Raw genomic sequence first — 20,000 nt, forward strand, 5'->3', positions numbered from 1 at the left:
GTGTGTGTGTGTGTGTGTGTGTGTGTGTGTATGCTTGCGTGTGTGTGTGTGTGTGTGCATGTGTGTGTGTGTGCATGTGTGTGTGTATGCTTGCGTGTGTGTGTGTGTGTGTGTGTGCGTGTGTGTGTATGCTTGCGTGTGTGTGTGTGCATGTGTGTGCGTGTGTGTGTGTGTGTGTGCTTGCGTGCCTTGCGTGTGTGTGTGTATGTGCATGTGTGTGTGTGTGTGTGTGTGTGTGTGTGTGTGCTTGCGTGCGTGTGTTTGTGTGCTTGCGTGCGTGTGCGTGCGTGCGTGTGTGTGTGTGTGTGCATGTGTGTGTGTATGCTTGCGTGTGTGTGTGTGTGTGTGTGTGTGTGTGTGCGTGTGTGTATGCTTGCGTGTGTGTGTGTGTGTGCATGTGTGTGCGTGTGTGTGTGTGTGTGTGCTTGCGTGCCTTGCGTGTGTGTGTGTATGTGCATGTGTGTGTGTGTGTGTGTGTGTGTGTGTGGGCGCATTAGAAAAAGAGGCTAAAATGATCCTGTTGTGTAATAACCTCTGAGCTGATCTGCAGTCTCCTCTGTCAGCAACACGCACCCTGCTCTCTCCATCTTCTTATTTCTCACCTATTTTTCTGTTCCAGTCTTCCTGCCTTTCTCTCCTCTGTTAGTTCTGTTCCTCTGGGTTATAGATATAAAAGTCTGTGTTGTTACTCATTTCTTCTAGGATTTGTCTGTCCTTTTCTACCGGTCTATTTCTGTAGGTTAGTTGTCCTCTGGGGGCCTATCTGTCCCAGCTGAACTCATTTGAATGCTTTTAACTGACTGTGTTCAGGAAGTCTTTTCAGGTCAGGTTTCTGTCTTCTATGGACAGTAACACCGTGTTAGCCATACATCAGCTAGTGATATAAATTGGAAATGTAGATATTTTTGATTGCAATAAATTGAAAATATACCTTAAGGTCTGCTGCTTTGCAGAACGAACCTTCTTTCCAAGCTACTGTTTTTTTACCATACGTTGAGTTCAAAGTATCAGGGAGTCTAGTAAACTACACTTCTCAAAAAAATATAGGGAACACTTAAACAACACAATGTAACTCCAAGTCAATCACACTTCTGTGAAATCAAACTGTCCACTTAGGAAGCAACACTGATTAACAATACATTTCACATGCTGTTGTGCAAATGGAATAGACAACAGGTGGAAATTATAGGCAATTAGCAAGACACCCCCAATAAAGGAGTGGTTCTGCAGGTGGGGACCACAGACCACTTCTCAGTTCCTATGCTTCCTGGCTGATGTTTTGGTCACTTTTGAATGCTGGCGGTGCTTTCACTCTAGTGGTAGCATGAGACGGAGTCTACAACCCACACAAGTGGCTCAGGTAGTGCAGCTCATCCAGGATGGCACATCAATGCGAGTTGTGGCAAGAAGGTTTGCTGTGTCTGTCAGCGTAGTGTCCAGAGCATGGAGGCGCTACCAGGAGACAGGCCAGTACATCAGGAGACGTGGAGGAGGCCGTAGGAGGGCAACAACCCAGCAGCAGGACCGCTACCTCCACCTTTGTGCAAGGAGGAGCATGAGGAGCACTGCCAGAGCACTGCAAAATGACCTCCAGCAGGCCACAAATGTGCATGTGTCTGCTCAAACGGTCAGAAACAGACTCCATGAGGGTGGTATGAGGGCCCGACGTCCACAGGTGGGGGTTGTGCTTACAGCCCAACACCGTGCAGGACGTTTGGCATTTGCCAGAGAACACCAAGATTGGCAAATTCGCCACTGGCGCCCTGTGCTCTTCACAGATGAAAGCAGGTTCACACTGAGCACGTGACAGACGTGACAGAGTCTGGAGACGCCGTGGAGAACGTTCTGCTGCCTGCAACATCCTCCAGCATGACCGGTTTGGCGGTGGGTCAGTCATGGTGTGGGGTGGCATTTCTTTGGGGGGCCGCACAGCCCTCCATGTGCTCGCCAGAGGTAGCCTGACTGCCATTAGGTACCGAGATGAGATCCTCAGACACCTTGTGAGACCATACGCTGGTGCGGTTGGCCCTGGGTTCCTCCTAATGCAAGACAATGCTAGACCTCATGTGGCTGGAGTGTGTCAGCAGTTCCTGCAAGAGGAAGGCATTGATGCTATGGACTGGCCCGCCTGTTCCCCAGACCTGAATCCAATTGAGCACATCTGGGACATCATGTCTCGCTCCATCCACCAACGCCACATTGCACCACAGACTGTCCAGGAGTTGGCGGATGCTTTAGTCCAGGTCTGGGAGGAGATCCCTTAGAAGACCATCCGCCACCTCATCAGGAGCATGCCCAGGCGTTGTAGGGAGGTCATACAGGCACGTGGAGGCCACACACACTACTGAGCCTCATTTTGACTTGTTTTAAGGACATTACATCAAAGTTGGATCAGCCTGTAGTGTGGTTTTCCACTTTAATTTTGAGTGTGACTCCAAATCCAGACCTCCACGGGTTGATAAATTGGATTTCCATTGATTATTTTTGTGTGATTTTGTTGTCAGCACATTCAACTATGTAAAGAAAAAAGTATTTAATAAGATTATTTCTTTCATTCAGATCTAGGATGTGTTGTTTAAGTGTTCCCTTTATTTTTTTGAGCAGTATATATTTACTATATCAATTCATGATTGCTGTACGATACATCTGCACAATATAAGACCATTTTGAGATTAACAACTCAAATGTACACGATTTAGTAGTTGTAGTTGTGTAGTGTGTGTAGTTTAGTAGTTGTGTGTGTAGTTGTGTAGTGTGTGTCATTTAGTAGTTGTGTGTGTGTTGCTGTTTTGTACAGGGGTTTTAATTGGATAATTGTGGCGTTGCAGTGGGGTTCAGAGGGGTTGACAGACTAGTGCCAACCAGGGTTTACTGTGGTAATCTGGACAGATGATTATGAAATAGACCAGTTTCTGTTTTCATATGAAAGAGCATTACCCTGCTGGCCTGCTCCATTATTATAGACCTCCCACACAAAACACCATCTTAATACACACAGGGACATATGCAGGCACACACACACACACACACACACACACACACACACACACACACACACACACACACACATGCCATGTTATATTCTTCTATCCTTGTGGGAATCTATAATTCATTTTCATTTAAAACCATTAAAAATCATAATTTCCATTCAAAGTCCTTTAAAAATCATAATTTTCAATCAAAAATCTATTCAAAATTGTAACCCTAACCCTAATTGTAACCCTAACCCTAATTGTAACCCTAAACCTAAACCCTAAAATGTTAAAATAGCCTTTGTCCTCATGGGGATGTGGGAAATGTCCCCACGAGGGAGAATGTTCCTTGTTTAACTATCCTTGTGGTGACTTTGGGGGATTTTAGGTCCCTACAAGGGTAGAAGAACCAACCCACACACACACACCAATCTAAACCTTCTAACCCTAAACCTAAAATAGCCTTTGTCCTCATGGGGACCTGGGAAATGTTTGGGGGATTTCCGGTACCCACCAGGATAGGAATACAAGCACACACACACACACACGCACGCACGCAGGCACGCACGCACGCACGCACGCACGCACGCACACACACACACACACACACACACACACACACACACACAGTATTGTACAGCTAACCTTATGGGGACACACAATCCAGTCCCATTCAAAATCCTATTTTCCCTAACCCCGAACCTAAACCTAACCCTAACCTGTACTCTTACCCTAACCTTAACCCAAAAACCTAACCCTAAACCTAATTCTAACCCTAATTCTAACCTTAACCCTAAACTCCTTAGAAATAGCATTTGACCTTGTGGGGATTTTGTGAGGACTAACAAGTTCGTCAAATTTTTGTTAATTTACTATTCTTGTTAAACACGTACACACACACACACACACACACACACACACACACACACACACACACACACACACACACACACACACACACACACACACACACACACACACACACACACACCACAGTACAGTACAGTACAGTACCAGGACCTCATCTCCACAGTCAGAACTCAAGCACCACTACATCTCTCTATCACCCTCTCTACCACTCACTCCCTCGCTTTTATCTTTCTCTCCTCGCTCCCACTCTGCTCGCTCTCTCTCACAGGGTTCCTTTTCTTAGCTTTCCTTTCCTATCTCTGAGAATAGAATATTAGTCCCCTGTTTTAGAGGGCCTTAGTTGGGCCTGGATTTGTCCGTTTTAGCTTGGTTGGGCACCTTTCACACACACACACACACACACACACACACACACACACACACACACACACACACACGGAAAGACACAGTTATTGCAGATGAAATGTGTATCTGTGCGTCACCCAAGTCTCTGTCAGCAGTGGTTGGGTAACCACAGTGATGAATCAGAAAGCAGTATGATGTGTAGAGCAGGTCTGGCTGAGTTAGTGGAAACACACCTCAGTTTGAATAACACAACAACCTGCCTTTCAACTAGCTCACACAGTTTCATGTCAGAATTAGACGTTCATCCATGTCATTTCTATCACTGTATTTGAACTTGACAAACCCGATCCACAATGCCCTAGCAAAACCGAAACATACTTGAAGTTAACAGCGTTAACAGCGGGTGAACTTGCCCAGTCGCCCAGTGTTTATCCCAGAAACACAGCGTTAATAGATGGTGAACTCGCCCAGTCGCCCAGTGTTTATCCCAGAAACACAGTGTTAACAGATGGTGAACTCGCCCAGTCGCCCAGTGTTTATCCCAGAAACACAGTGTTAACAGATGGTGAACTCGCCCAGTCGCCCAGTGTTTATCCCAGAAACACAGCAGTAAACAGCGGGTGAACTCGCCCAGTCGCCCAGTGTTTATCCCAGAAACACAGCGTTAACAGATGGTGAACTCGCCCAGCCGCCCAGTGTTTATCCCAGAAACACAGCGTTAACAGATGGTGAACTCGCCCAGCCGCCCAGTGTTTATCCCAGAAAACACAGCGTTAACAGATGGTGAACTCGCCCACTCGCCCAGTGTTTATCCCAGAAACACAGTGTTAACAGATGGTGAACTCGCCCACTCGCCCAGTGTTTATCCCAGAAAACACAGCGTTAACAGATGGTGAACTCGCCCACTCGCCCAGTGTTTATCCCAGAAACACAGCGTTAATAGATGGTGAACTCGCCCACTCGCCCAGTGTTTATCCCAGAAAACACAGCGTTAACAGATGGTGAACTCGCCCACTCGCCCAGTGTTTATCCCAGAAACACAGCGTTAATAGATGGTGAACTCGCCCACTCGCCCAGTGTTTATCCCAGAAAACACAGCGTTAACAGATGGTGAACTCGCCCAGCCGCCCAGTGTTTATCCCAGAAACACAGCGTTAACAGATGGTGAACTCGCCCAGTGTTTATCCCAGAAACACAGAGTTAACAGATGGTGAACTCGCCCAGCCGCCCAGTGTTTATCCTAGAAAACACAGCGTTAACAGATGGTGAACTCGCCCACTCGCCCAGTGTTTATCCCAGAAAACACAGTGCCACAGTGTTAATAAGTGAAAGTAGGCATAAATTGTTGACGTAATTGTAATCCAAACCAAACCCTCAAGTAAGTCATGACGCAGTCACTTATCAAACTCAGTTTAGGACAAGACTGACTTTATGGGGCGGCAGGTAGCCTAGTAGTTAGCACGTTGGGCTAGTAACCCAAAAGGTTTCTGGAGCGAATCCCCGAGCTGACAAGGTAAAAAAAAAAGTAATTCTGCCCCTGAACAAGGCAGTTAACCCACTGTTCCCCGGTAGCCCGTCATTGTACGTAAGAATTTGTTCTTAACTGACTTGCCTAGTTAAAAAAATTATTTCACCTTTATTTAGGCTAGTTGGTTACACATAACCGACATTGACCTGTTTACACTTTGTAGTTCATTTTGACACTACAATGAATGTTTCTGTCGCATATCAATGACTCAGGGATCGTTCAAAACCAGAGAAGTTGGTTCTAAGGGGCAGTTGACCTTTAATAGTCATAGCAGGGACAGTGATGTATGCAACAGTAAGACACATTAAGAGTCATAGCAGGGACAGTGATGTATGCAACAGTAAGACACATTAAGAGTCATAGCAGGGACAGTGATGTATGCAACAGTAAGACACATTAAGAGTCATAGCAGGGACAGTGATGTATGCAACAGTAAGACACATTAAGAGTCATAGCAGGGACAGTGATGTATGCAACAGTTAGACACATTAAGAGGCATAGCAGGGACAGTGATGTATGCAACAGTAAGACACATTAAGAGGCATAGCAGGGACAGTGATGTATGCAACAGTAAGACACATTAAGAGTCATAGCAGGGACAGTGATGTATGCAACAGTAAGACACATTAAGAGTCATAGCAGGGACAGTGATGTATGCAACAGTAAGACACATTAAGAGTCATAGCAGGGACAGTGATGTATGCAACAGTAAGACACATTAAGAGTCATAGCAGGGACAGTGATGTAGGCAACAGTTAGACACATTAAGAGTCATTAGGGACAGTGATGTATGCAACAATATGCAACTTTCCACATCAAGTAACTCATGAAATAATGCAAATACACCTTATGGAACAGCAGGGACTGTGAAGAGACACACACAGGCACAGACACACGCATACACACACGATAACATAAGCACTATACACACACATTGATTTTGTGTTGTAGATATGTGATAGTATAGTAGCAATCAATCAAAGGTATTTATGAATCCATGTTTACATCAGCAGATGTCGCAAAGTGCTGTACAGAAACCCAGTCTAAAACCTCAAATAGCAAGCAATGCAGATGTAGAAGCACGGTGGGTAGGAAAAACTCCCTAGAAAGGCCAGAACCTAGGAAGAAACCTAGAGCGGAACCAGGCTCTGAGGGGTGTCCAGTGCTCTTCTGGCTGTGCCGGGTGGAGATTATAACAGATTGTTCTACAAGATATTCAAACGTTCATAGATGACCAGCAGGGTCAAATAATAATTACAGTGGTTGTAGAGGGTGCAACAGGTCAGCACCTCAGGAGTAAATGTCAGTTGGATTTTCATAGCCGGGCATTCAGAAGTCGAAATAGCATGTGCGGGAGAGAGTTAAAAACAGCAGGTCTGGGACAAGGTAGCACGTCCGGTGAACAGGTCAGATTTCCATAACCGCAGGCAGAAGAGTTGAAACTGGAACAGCAGCATGACCAGGTGGACTGGGGACAGCAAGTAGTCATCAGGCCAGGTAGTCCTGAGACATTGTCCTAGGGCTCAGGTTTTCTGGGAGGATAGTGAGAGAGGGAGAGAGAGAATTAGAGGGAGCATATTTAAATTCACACAGGACACCACATAAGACAGGAGAATAACAACAGATATAACAGACTGACCCTAGCCTCCCGGCACATAGACTATTGCAGCATAGATACTGGAGGCTGAGACACGGGTGGTTGGGAGACACTGTGGCCCCTTATGACGATACCCCCGGATAGGGCCAACCAGGCAGGATATAATCCCACCCACTTTGCAAAAGCACAGCCCCCACACTACCAGAGGGATATCAACAGACCACCAACCTACTACCCTGAGACAAGGCTGAGTATAGCCCTCAAAGATCTCTTCCACCCAAACCGGACAGGAAGATCATGTCAGTGACTCAACCCACTCAAGTGACACACCCCTCTTAGGGACGGCATGGAAGAGCACTAGTAAGTCAGTGACTCAGCCCCCATAATAGGGTCAGAGGGAGAGAATCCCAATGGCGAGAGGGGAACCGGCCAGGCAGAGACAGCAAGGGCAGTTCGTCGCTCCAGTGCCTTTCCGTCCACCATCGCACCCCTGGGCCAGACTACACTCTATCATAGGACCTACTGATGATTTGAGTCTTCAGTAAAGACTTAAAGGTCGAGACTGAGTCTGCGTCTCTCACATGGATAGGGAGACCATTCCATAAAAATGTAGCCCTCTAGGAGAAAGCCCTGCCTCCAGCTGTTTGCTTAGAAATTCTAGGGACAATAAGGAGGCCTGTGTATTATGACCGTAGTGTACGTGTAGTTATCTACGGCAAGACCAAATCGGAGAGATTGGTAGGAGCAAGCCAATGTAATTCTTTGTAGGTTTGCAGTAAAACCTTGAAATTAGCCTTAGTCTTAACAGGAAGCCAGTGTAGAGAGGCTAGCACTGGAGTAATATGATCACATTTTTGGTTCTAGTCAAGATTCTAGCAGCCGTGTTTAGCACTAACTGAAGTTTATTTAGTGCTTTATCTGGGTAACCGGAGAGTAGAGCATTTCAGTAGTCTAATCTAGAAGTGATAAAAGCATGGATTAGCTTTTCTGCATCCTTTTTGGACAAAAAGTGTCTGATTTCTGCAATGTTATGAAGATGGAAAAAAGCTGTCATTGAAATATTCTTGATATGTTTGTCAAAAGAGAGATCAGGGACCAGAGTAATGCAGAGGTCCTTCACAGTTTTTTTTAGATGACTGTACAACCATCAAGATTAATTGTCAGATCCAACAGAATATCTCTTTATTCTTGGGACCTAGAACTAGCATCTCTGTTTTGTCTGTTTTAAGGTAAAATGTCTGAACCACAGTCTGAACCACAGTGTCTGTGTCTGAACCACAGTCTTCCAGGGTAGGCAATTTTTGGGCTTCACCGTGTTTCATCGAAATCTACAGCTGTGTGTCGTCCGCTTGCAATTAAAGTTAACATTGTGTTTCCGAATGACATCGCCAAGAGGTTAAATATATAGTGAAAACAATAGTGGCCCTAAAACGGAACCTTGAGGAACACCGAAACGTACAATTTATTTGACTAAGGACAAACCATTCACAGAGATGAACTGATATCTTTTCGACAGATAATATATAACCCAGGCAAGAACTTATCCATGTAGACCAATTAAGGTTTCCAATCTCTCTAAAAGAATGTGGTGGTCGATGGTGTCAAAAGCAGCACTAAGGTCTAGGAGCACGAGGACAGATGCAGAGCCTTGGTCTGACGCCATTAACAGGTAATTTACCACCTTCACGAGTGGAGTCTCAGTGCTATGATGGGGTCTAAAACCAGACTCAAGCGTTTTGTATACATTATTTGTCTTCAGGAAGGCAGTGAGCTGCTGCACAACAGCTTAAAAAAATTGAGAGGAATGAGAGATTTGATATAGGCTGATAGTTTTTTTATATTTTCTGGGTCAAGGTTTGGCATTTTCAAGAGAGGCTTTATTACTGCCACTTTTAGTAAGTTTGGTACACATCTGGTGGATAGGGAGCTGTTTATTATGTTCAACATAGGAGGGCCAAGCACAGGAAGTAGCTCTTTCAATAGTTTAGTAGGAATGGGGTCCATTATGCAGCTTGAAGGTTTAAAGGCCATGACTATCTTCATGAATGTGTCAAGAGTTATAGGATTAAGAAACTTGACTGTTTCCATCAATCCTAGGTCCTGGCAGTTTTGTCCAGACTCAGGACAGCTGAGCTTTGGAGAAATACGCAAATTCAAAGAGGAGTCCGCAATTTTCTTTCTAATGATCATGATGTTTTCATCGAAGATGTTCATGAATTCATCACTGCTGAAGTGAAAGTATTCCCTCTCTTGGGGAATGCTTCTTTTTCGTTAGCTTTGCGACAGTATCGAATATACATTTCGGATTGTTCTTATTCTCCTCAATTAGGTTGAAAAAATAGGATGATCTAGCAGCAGTGAGACTCTTCGATATTGCACAGTACTTTCTTTCCAAGCTAGTAGGAAGACTTCCAGTTTGGTGGAGTGCCATTTCCGTTCCAATTTTCTGGAAGCTTACTTCAGGGCTCTGGTATTTTCTGGAAGCTTGCTTCAGGGCTCTGATATTTTCTGGAAGCTTGCTTCAGGGCTCTGGTATTTTCTGGAAGCTTGCTTCAGGGCTCTGATATTTTCTGGAAGCTTGCTTCAGGGCTCTGGTATTTTCTGTATACCAGGGAGCTAGTTTCTTGTGACAAATGTTTTTTGTTTTTAGGGATGCGTCTGCATCTGGAGTATTACACAAGTTTAAATGTAGATCCTTAGATTTTTGTACTCTGACATCCTTGGGAAGGTGGAGGGAGTCTGGAAGGGCATCTAGGAATCTTTGTGTTGTCCGAGAATTTATAGCACGGCTTTTGATGATCCTTGGTTGGGGTTTTAGCAGATTATTTGTTGCCATTGCAAACGTAATAAAATGGTGGTCCAATAGTCCAGGATTATGAGGAAAAACATTTAGATAAAACTTTATCCAGGGTATGACTGTGGCAATGAGTAGGTCCGGAGACATGTTGGACAAAACCCACTGAGTCGATGACGGCTCCGAATGTCACGTCCTGACCATTGAGTGCTCTTATTTTCTATGGTAGAGTAGGTCAGGGCGTGACTGGGGGTTTTTATCTAGTTTAATTTTTCTATGTTGTGTTCTAGTTTATTTTTTCTATGTTGGGGTTTCTGTATGATTCCCAATTAGAGGCAGCTAGTCATCATTGTCTCTAATTGGGGATCATATTTAAGTAGTTGTTTTTCTCACTTGGTTTTGTGGGAGATTATTTTGCGTTAGCGCATGTTGCACCTCTGTCATCACGGTTTGTTGTTTGTTTATAGTTTATTGTTTGTTTGGCTAAGTTTCACTATATAATAAAGATGTGGAACGATACGCATGCTGCGCCTTGGTCCACTTCAACTACCACATACGACGAACGTGACAGAATCTCCCACCACCAAAGGACCAAGCAGCGTGCCCAGGAGTGGACATGGGAGGACATCCTGGATGGCAAAGGATCCTGGACGTGGGAAGAGATCCAGGCCGGATGGGATCGCCTCCCATGGGAACAGGTGAAAGCAGCGAGGGAGGAACGGCGACGAGATCGGGAGTCACGGCAACGACGGAAGCCCGAGAGGCAGCTCCCAATTTTTTTTGGGGGGGGGGCACACGGGGAGATTGGCAGAGTCAGGGTTTAGACCTCAGTCAACTCCCCGTGCTTACCGAGGGGAGCGTGTGACCAGTCAGGCACCGTGTTATGCGGTGATGCGTACGGTATCCCCAGTGTGCATTCACAGCCCGGTGCGCTCGTTGCCAGCTCCCCGCATTTGCCGGGCTAAAGTGAGCATTCAGCCAGGACGGGTTGTGCCGGCTCAGCGCTCCTGGTCTCCAGTACGCCTCCTCGGTCCAGGATATCCTGCGCCAGCTCTACGCACTGTGTCGCCAGTGCGCCTTCACAGCCCAGTGCGTCCTGTGCCAGCGCCCCGCACTTGCCGGGCTAAAGTGAGCATCCAGCCAGGACGGGTTGTGCCAGCCCTACGCTCCAGACTGCCAGTGCGCCTCCACGGCCCAGTATATCCTGTGCCTGCTCCACGTATTCGGCCTCCAGTGCGTCTCCCCAGTCCGGTGAGACCTGTTCCGGCTCCATGTACCAGGCCTCCAGTGTGTCTCCCCAGCCTGGTAAGCCCTGTGGCATGTCCCCGCATCAGGCTGCCAGTGCGTCTCCTCAGTCCGGTGAGACCTGTTCCGGTTCCACGTACGAAGCCTCCAGTGATGATCCATGGTCCGAAGCCTTCAGTGATGATCCATGGTACGAAGCCTCCAGTGATGATCCATGGCCCGGAACCTGTAGTGATGATCCATGGCACGAAGCCTCCAGTGATAATCCATGGCCCGGAGCCTCCAGTGATAATCCATGGCACGAAGCCTCCAGTGATGATCCATGGCCCGGAGTCTCCAGTGATGATCCATGGCACGGGGCCTCCAGTTATGATCCATGGCACGAAGCCTCCAGTGATGATCCATGGCACGGAGCCTGTAGTGGTGATCCTCCAGCGACGGTCTGCAGTCCAGAGTCTCCAGCGACGGTCTGCAGTCCAGAGTCTCCAGTGTTGGTCTGCAGTCCAGAGTCTCCAGCGACGGTCTGCAGTCCAGAGCCTCCAGCGGCGGTCGGCATTCAAGAGCCTCTAGCGGCGGTCGGCAGTTCAGAGCCTCCAGCGGCGGTCAGCAGTTCGGAGCCTCCGGAGGGGGTTTCCAGTCCAGAGCCTCCTGCGACGATCCACGGTCCGGAGCCTCCGGCGACGATCCACGGTCCGGTTCCACGGAAGTGGGGGAAGCTCCAAGCGGAGGGGGGTCTGCGTCCCGCACCAGAGCCGCCTCCAATGTTGGCAGATCCGCAGGATGAGAGGGTTCTTCGTCCTGCACCAGAGCCGCCTCCAATGCTGGCAGATCCGCAGGATGAGAAGGTTCTTCGTCCTGCAACAGAGCCGCCACCAACACTAGACACCCCCCCCCTAACTCTCCCTCTTGGTTTCAGGTTTTGCGGCTGGAGTCCTCACCTTTGGGGGGGTACTGTCATGTCCTGACCATTGAGTGCTCTTATTTTCTATGGTAGAGTAGGTCAGGGCATGACTGGGGGATTTTATCTCGTTTAATTATTCTATGTTGTCTTCTAGTTTATTTTTTCTATGTTGGGTTTTTTGTATGATTCCCAATTAGAGGCAGCTGGTCATCGTTGTCTCTAATGGGGATCATATTTAAGTAGTTGTTTTTCCCACTTGGTTTTGTGGGAGATTATTTTGAGATATCACGATCTCTTTCAATAATGACAGGAATGGAGGAGGTCTTTATTCCAGTGAGATTGCTAAGGCGAACACCCCCATGTTTAGTTTTGCCCAACCTAGATCGAGGCACAGACACGGTCTCAATAGGGATAGCTGAGCTGACTACACTGACTGTGCTAGTGGTAGACTCCACTTAGCTAACAGCCTGCTGCCTGGCCTGCACCCTATCTCACGGTCTATGTTGATAGATAAAATGAGAGCACCCCTCCAGCTAGGATTTGATTTGATTTTGATTTGATTTGGATCTCTTTTAGTCCCCATTTGGACTAATCTTCCAAGAGTCCTTAAACATTAAAATACAATTTATAATACGAACACATTTTCACATATAACACACTATTACAAACATACATAATATACTAACATAATGACCTGATAAATAAACAATCTAAAAAATATTGATTCTTCATCTACTATAGTGCCACAACATTTCTATGTATTATATTTAAATGGTTTTAAAATAATGTTTACATGTATATATTGAAAGGTTTCTGGTTTGCTCAGTTAATTTATTCAATTTCTTTATTGCTCTAAATCAAAATGTTCTTTTGCCTATTTCTCTTTTCTGTCTCGATAACACATAGACGGTGGACAATCTATTCCTAGTATTTACTAAATGTCTGTCTCTTACCAACTGAATACCGTTGTGAATAGAATTTGGTCGTTTTAAATGATGTATATTATGAAATAAAATAAGCATGTTTTTTTCAATTATCTTGTCGATTGATGACCAACCAAGAGCATTGCGCATGACTGCAACAGAAGAACCATATCACCACCTTAAAACAATCCTTGCTGCTTTGTTCTGTGCATTCTGCAGCCTCCTAACTTCACTTGATGAGGCATTTCCCCAGACCACAGAACAGAAGTTCACCTGACTCTCAATTAATGCTTGGGTTGTTTGACCACAGAACAGAAGTTCACCTGACTCTCAATTAATGCTTGTGTTATTTGCTGAAGAATTTTTCCTGGTAAATATTTAGCTATCCTTCTGATTATGCATGCTGTTTTAATATTTTTTTTTACATAGATTAGTTATTTGAGACGACCATGATAAGCTGTTGTCTAGCTGCACTCCTAATAGTTTGGCTTCTGCCACTTCTTCAATTTGTACTCCTCCCATACTTAATTGTATCCCATGCTGTTTTGGCCTTTTCCTAGTGGAACAGACCAACATAACTTTGGTTATCTTGGTGTTTAAAACAAGTTTGTTCCAGCAAACCCACTCCCTGATATTCTCCAAATCTCCTTGTAAAGCTTGCTGTACCTGTTGAACCGATTGTTTTGCTGTATAAATTGTAGTATCATCTGCAAATATAGTAGCTTGAGTTACAGATAAGGCATAAGGAAGGTTGTTGGTATATATTAAATAAGGAAGTGGCCCAAGGCAACTGCCCTGCGGTATTCCACAGTTTAAAACACGGGGGGAAGAAAATGAACCATTGATATAGGTGGACTGTTTCCTGTCAGTTAGATATGACTGTACCCAATTCAATGCTACCTCCGTAAAAGCATAATGCATTAATTTTGTAAAAATTATTTCATGATCCACTAAATCAAATGCTGCACTGAAATCTAATAATAGTACACCCACAAACTTACCATTATCCATAGCATTGAGCCACTGGTCAGTCATGTCAACCAATGCAGTGGTAGTGGAATGGTTTTTGCGATAAGCATGCTGATTAGCTGTAATCAGATCATTCTTTTCCATATACTCCCATATTTGTCTATTCACAATACCCTACAATATCTTACTGAGTGAAGGGAGTAGACTAATTGGTTGACTATTGGCAGGAGTAATGGGTTCTTTGCTGTCTTTCGGAATAGGACACAGTTTTGCATGCTTCCATACATTTGCAAACATCCCCTTTTCCAGTGACCAATTAAATATATATTTCAGTGGAGCTGCAATCTGGGGAGCAGCGTAGCGAAGCAAAAAATTGTCCATAAGATCATAACCTGTAGATTTACCATCAGGTAATGACTTCAATAGGTTTAACACCTCCTCCACTGACACCGTTTGCAGAGGATGGAGTCTGTCACTCCTCAGCAGGCCAGGCTTGGCCCTGTTTGTGTGTGTCCCAGAAAGAGGGCCAATTATCTACACATTTTTGGAGGGGCAGAAAACAGAGACAATTACTCGATGTCAACACATCTTTCTAGCTAATTTACACGCTGATGCTATGTTGCTCATGGTGACCTCTGACTGTTTCATCCTAACATCGTTGGTGCCGACGTGGATAACAATATCCCTATACTCTCTACACTTGCCAGTTTTAGCCTTAGCCAGAACCATTTTCAAATTAACCTTTACGTCGGTAGACCTGCCCCCTTTTAAGTCTTATATTGCGGTAATAGAGTCACCACTGATTAGGGTTTTCAATTTATCAGAGATAATGGTGTGAGGATTCGGCGGCTCAGACCCCGTTATGGGTGGAGGAGAGACCTGAGAAGGCTCGGTCTCTGACTCGTTGCTTAATTGGGGAGAACCAGTTGAAAGTTTCTGTCGGCTGAATGAGCCACACCGGCTGACCATGCATTTTTTACCAGAAGCCTTGAGAAAGTTGTCCGGCTGCAGGGACCGTGCGAGGGGATTTATCCTACTATCTGTACTTACTGGTAGCACAGACGCTGTTTCATCCTTTCCTACACTTAAATTGTCTTTGCCTAACGATTGCATCTGAAGCTGGCTTGCAACACGTCTATCCTTACCATAAGGCAATATTTCTCCTGTATATTATGAGTACAGCGACTACAATTATGGCATAGTGTTAATGTTACTACTTAGCTTTTTGGGGGGGCTGGTGGAGGTGCTGTAGAACCATGTCCAGATAAAGTTGAATGAAAGAAGTCCAACGAGGGAAAAAAATAACTAAGATGTTGGTAAATGTGTTAAATGGCAATTTTAATTAAACGGTTATAAAAGAAAGTAAAAACCGTAAAGGTTGGCAGGTAGCCAAGTAGCACGGAGACAAGTGACCCGCTCAAAACGAAGTGGCCTGAGGGCATACACTTAATGTGTTGTGAAATCTGTTGTGAAATGTATTGTAATGTTTTTCAAATTGTATAAAACTGCCTTAATGTTGCTGGACCCCAGGAAGAGTAGCTGCTACAGCAGCTAATGGGGATCCTTAATTGCAGTGGGCTAAATCAGTGTTTCTTGGTAGTCTTAAACAAATCTACTTTGAAACAAAAGTATATACCTCACACACATGATTATGGGCTTAAAAAAGAAGACACCTGTATCATGTCAGATATAGAGTTCAAATGTATTACATTTTGAGTTTGCATCTCAATATTACACTTTATATACATCACAGACGACTGAAATATAACAAAACCGTTTGACATCGAAAACACCGGATTTTGGGCTGCTTTTTTAAAATAATGTTGATTAATTATGAAATTATCAAAAATATGAATAACATTCCACCCCTGAGACCACTAGAGGGTGATTTGGTAATTAGAATGTAGGATAGGGCTACTAAATACAAACAGTAATAAGAGGCATAGCAGGGACAGTGATGTATGCAACAGTAAGACACATTAAGAGGCATAGCAGGGGATGTGATGTATGCAACAGTAAGACACATTAAGAGGCATAGCAGGGGATGTGATGTATGCAACAGTAAGACACATTAAGAGGCATAGCAGGGACAGTGATGTATGCAACAGTAAGACACATTAAGAGTCATAGCAGGGACAGTGATGTATGCAACAGTAAGACACATTAAGAGTCATAGCAGGGGATGTGATGTATGCAACAGTAAGACACATTAAGAGGCATAGCAGGGGATGTGATGTATGCAACAGTAAGACACATTAAGAGGCATAGCAGGGACAGTGATGTATGCAACAGTAAGACACATTAAGAGGCATAGCAGGGACAGTGATGTATGCAACAGTAAGACACATTAAGAGGCATAGCAGGGGATGTGATGTATGCAACAGTAAGACACATTAAGAGTCATAGCAGGGACAGTGATGTATGCAACAGTTAGACACATTAAGAGGCATAGCAGGGACAGTGATGTATGCAACAGTAAGACACATTAAGAGGCATAGCAGGGACAGTGATGTATGCAACAGTAAGACACATTAAGAGGCATAGCAGGGACAGTGATGTATGCAACAGTTAGACACATTAAGAGGCATAGCAGGGACAGTGATGTATGCAACAGTAAGACACATTAAGAGGCATAGCAGGGGATGTGATGTATGCAACAGTAAGACACATTAAGAGGCATAGCAGGGACAGTGATGTATGCAACAGTAAGACACATTAAGAGTCATAGCAGGGGATGTGATGTATGCAACAGTAAGACACATTAAGAGTCAAAGCAGGGACAGTGATGTATGCAACAGTAAGACACATTAAGAGTCATAGCAGGGACAGTGATGTATGCAACAGTAAGACACATTAAGAGGCATAGCAGGGACAGTGATGTATGCAACAGTAAGACACATTAAGAGGCATAGCAGGGACAGTGGAGATAGTCAGAGCACCTGGATCAGTGAGGGAGTTAGCCAAGGAGTTAGAGAGAAAGTGAATTAAAGCAAGTGTGTGCGTTTTTTCAGAGAAGGGGGATGAGCTGACATTTTCATCAGAAAGGGCAGAGAGTGGAGGCGACAGGACATAGTCTGACGCTGAGTCCATACCCCCCCACCCAGACTCCCTCTCTCCCTCCTGACAGTGTCTGTTTGTCCATCCATCCTCCCCCAGGGCTTGAGCGTAGACCTACTGGAAAGGTCACTTAGCTTTCTCTCTCTCTCTCTCTCTCTCTCTCTCTCGCTCTCTCTCTCTCTCTCTCTCTCTCTCTCTCTCTCTCTCTCTCTCTCTCTCTCTCTCTAGTGTATTTCTGTATTGTTTTAGTGATTCACCATAGTGAAGGCGTAGGCTCAGGTCTTCTGGGTCTCTATGTTTTTGGTTGGACAGGTTTCTGAATTTCTTTCTTAGGTTTTTGCATTCTTCTTCAAACCATTTGTCATTGTTGTTCATTTTCTTCGGTTTTATGTTTGACATTTCTAGATTTGATAGGGAAGATGAGAGGTCAAATATACTGTTTAGGTTTTTTACTGTCAAGTTTACACCTTCACTATTACAGTGAAACGCTTTGTCCAAGAAGTTGTCTAAAAGGGATTGAATTTGTTGTTACCTAATTGTTTTTTGGTAGGTTTCCACGCTACATTCCTTCCATCTATAGCATTTCTTAATATTACTCAGTTCCTTTGGCTTTGATGCCTCATGATTGAGTATTACTCTGTTCAAGTAGACTGTGATTTTGCTGTGATCTAATAGGTCTCTCTCTTTCTCTCTCAGTTCAATTTCATTTTAAGTGCTTTATTGGCATGGGAAATATATGTTAACTTTGCCAAAGCAAGTGAAGTAGATAATAAACTAAAGTGAAATTAACAATAAAAAGAACAGTAAGCATTACACTCACAAAAGTTCCAAAAGAATAAAACCATTTCAAATGTATATATTATGTGCAAATAGTTAAAGTACAAAAGGGAAAATAAATCAACATAAATATGGGTTGTATTTATTGGTGTTTGTTCTTCACTGGTTAACCTTTTCTTGTGGCAACAGGTCACAAATCTTGCTGCTGTGATGGCACACTGTGGTATTTCACCCAGTAGATATGGGAGTTTATTCGAATTCTTTGTGGATCTGTGTAATCTGAGGGAAATATGTGTCTCTAATATGGTCATACATTTGGCAGGAGGTTAGGAAGTTCAGCTTAGTTTCCACCTCATTTTGTGTGCAATGTGCACATAGCCTGTCTTCTCTTGAGAGCCAGGTCTGCCTACGGCAGCAAGGCTATGCTCACTGAGTCTGTACATAGTCAAAGCTTTCCTTAAGTTTGGGTCAGTCAAAGTGGTCAGGTATTCTGCCACTGTGTACTCTCTGTTTAGGGCCAAATAGCATTCTAGTTTTGTCTGTGTTTTCGTTAATTCTTTCCAATGTGTCAAGTAATTTTATTTTTGTTTTCTCCTGATTTGGTTGGATCTAATTGTGTTGCTGTCCTGGGGCTCTGTGGGGTCTGTTTGTGTTTGTGAACAGAGCCCCGGGACCAGCTTGTTTAGGGGACTCTTCTCCAGGTTCATCTCTCTGTAGGTGATGGCTTTGTTATTGAAGGTTTGGGAATCGCTTCCTTTTAGATGGTTGTAGAATTGAACGTCTCTTTTCTGGATTTTGATAATTAGCAGGTATCAGACAAATTCTGCTCTGCGAGCATTATTTGGTGTTTTACGTTTTACACAGAGGATGTTTTTGCAAAATTCTGCATGCAGAGTCTCAATTTGGTGTTAGTCACATTTTGTGAATTCTTGGTTGGTGAGCGGACCCCAGACCTCACAACCATAAAGGGCAATGGGTTCTATAACTGATTCAGGTATCCTAATTGGTATGTCAAATTTCATGTTCCTTTTGATGGCATAGAAGGCCCTTCTTGCCTTGTCTATCTCTCTCCCTTTCTCTATCTCTCTCTCTCCCTCTCTCTCTCTCTCTGTCTCTGTCTGTCTTTCTCTCTGTCTCTGTCTGTCTCACTCTGTCTCTCTCTCTATCGCTCTCTCTCTCTCTCTCTCTCTCTTTCCCTCTCTCTCTCTTTGCCTCTCTCTGTCTCTCTCTCTCTCTCTCTCTCTCTCTCTCTCTCTCTCTCTCTTTCTCTCCCTCACTCTCGTTGTTTCTCTCTCCTCTCTCTCTCGCTCTCTCTTTCCCTCTCCCTCTCTTTGTCCCTCTCTCTCTCTTCCTCTCAATTCAATTCAATTCAATTCGCTTTATTGGCATGACGTAACAATGTACATATTGCCAAAGCTTACTTTGGATATTTACAATATAAAAATAAATAAAAATGAGAATCAAAAATTGTCAACGGGACAACAGTAACAACAATAACCAACGGTCAATATAACCATACATTCAACAATAACAATAATCATACAGTTGAGGACATGTGCAGGTTTATTGGTCTGTCAGACACTGTCCCTCAACTTATGGCAGGCAGCAATGTAGTGCGCTGCCAACCCACAGCTCTCTGCGTCCTCCCCCAACAGGACAGGTAGCCTATCCTCATCAGAGAGGTCTTTAAAACCTTGAATAAGGGTTTCAAATTTGGGGAAATGACACTCTCTAATTGTTTTATATTTTTGACATTTTGTCAGGAAATGCAGCTCCGTCTCAGGTTCTGCTGTTGTGCAGTGGTTGCACAGCCTTTCCTCTACAGGGAGCCAGGTTTTCCTGTGTCTACCCTTCTCAATGGCAAGGCTGTGCTCACTGAGCCTGTACTTTGTCAAGGTTTTTCTAAGGTTTTGATCAGTAACCATGGTCAAATATTTAGCCACAGTGTACTGTCTCCCTCTCCCTCTTTCTCTTTGTCTCTCTCTTCTCTGTCTGTGGTACCAATGTCTCACTCTCCTTTTC

General features: G+C 44.5%; 1 protein-coding gene across 2 annotated transcripts in view; it reads left to right on the top strand.

The window, feature by feature from the left end:
• LOC115206575 (guanylate cyclase soluble subunit alpha-2) overlaps positions 1-20,000 on the top strand; it is a 47,299-nt gene that overhangs the window by 10,216 nt on the left and 17,083 nt on the right. The window lies entirely within an intron of this gene.

This window comes from Salmo trutta, chromosome 13 (genome assembly GCF_901001165.1).
Source record: "Salmo trutta chromosome 13, fSalTru1.1, whole genome shotgun sequence".
NCBI classification, from domain to species: domain Eukaryota; kingdom Metazoa; phylum Chordata; class Actinopteri; order Salmoniformes; family Salmonidae; genus Salmo; species Salmo trutta.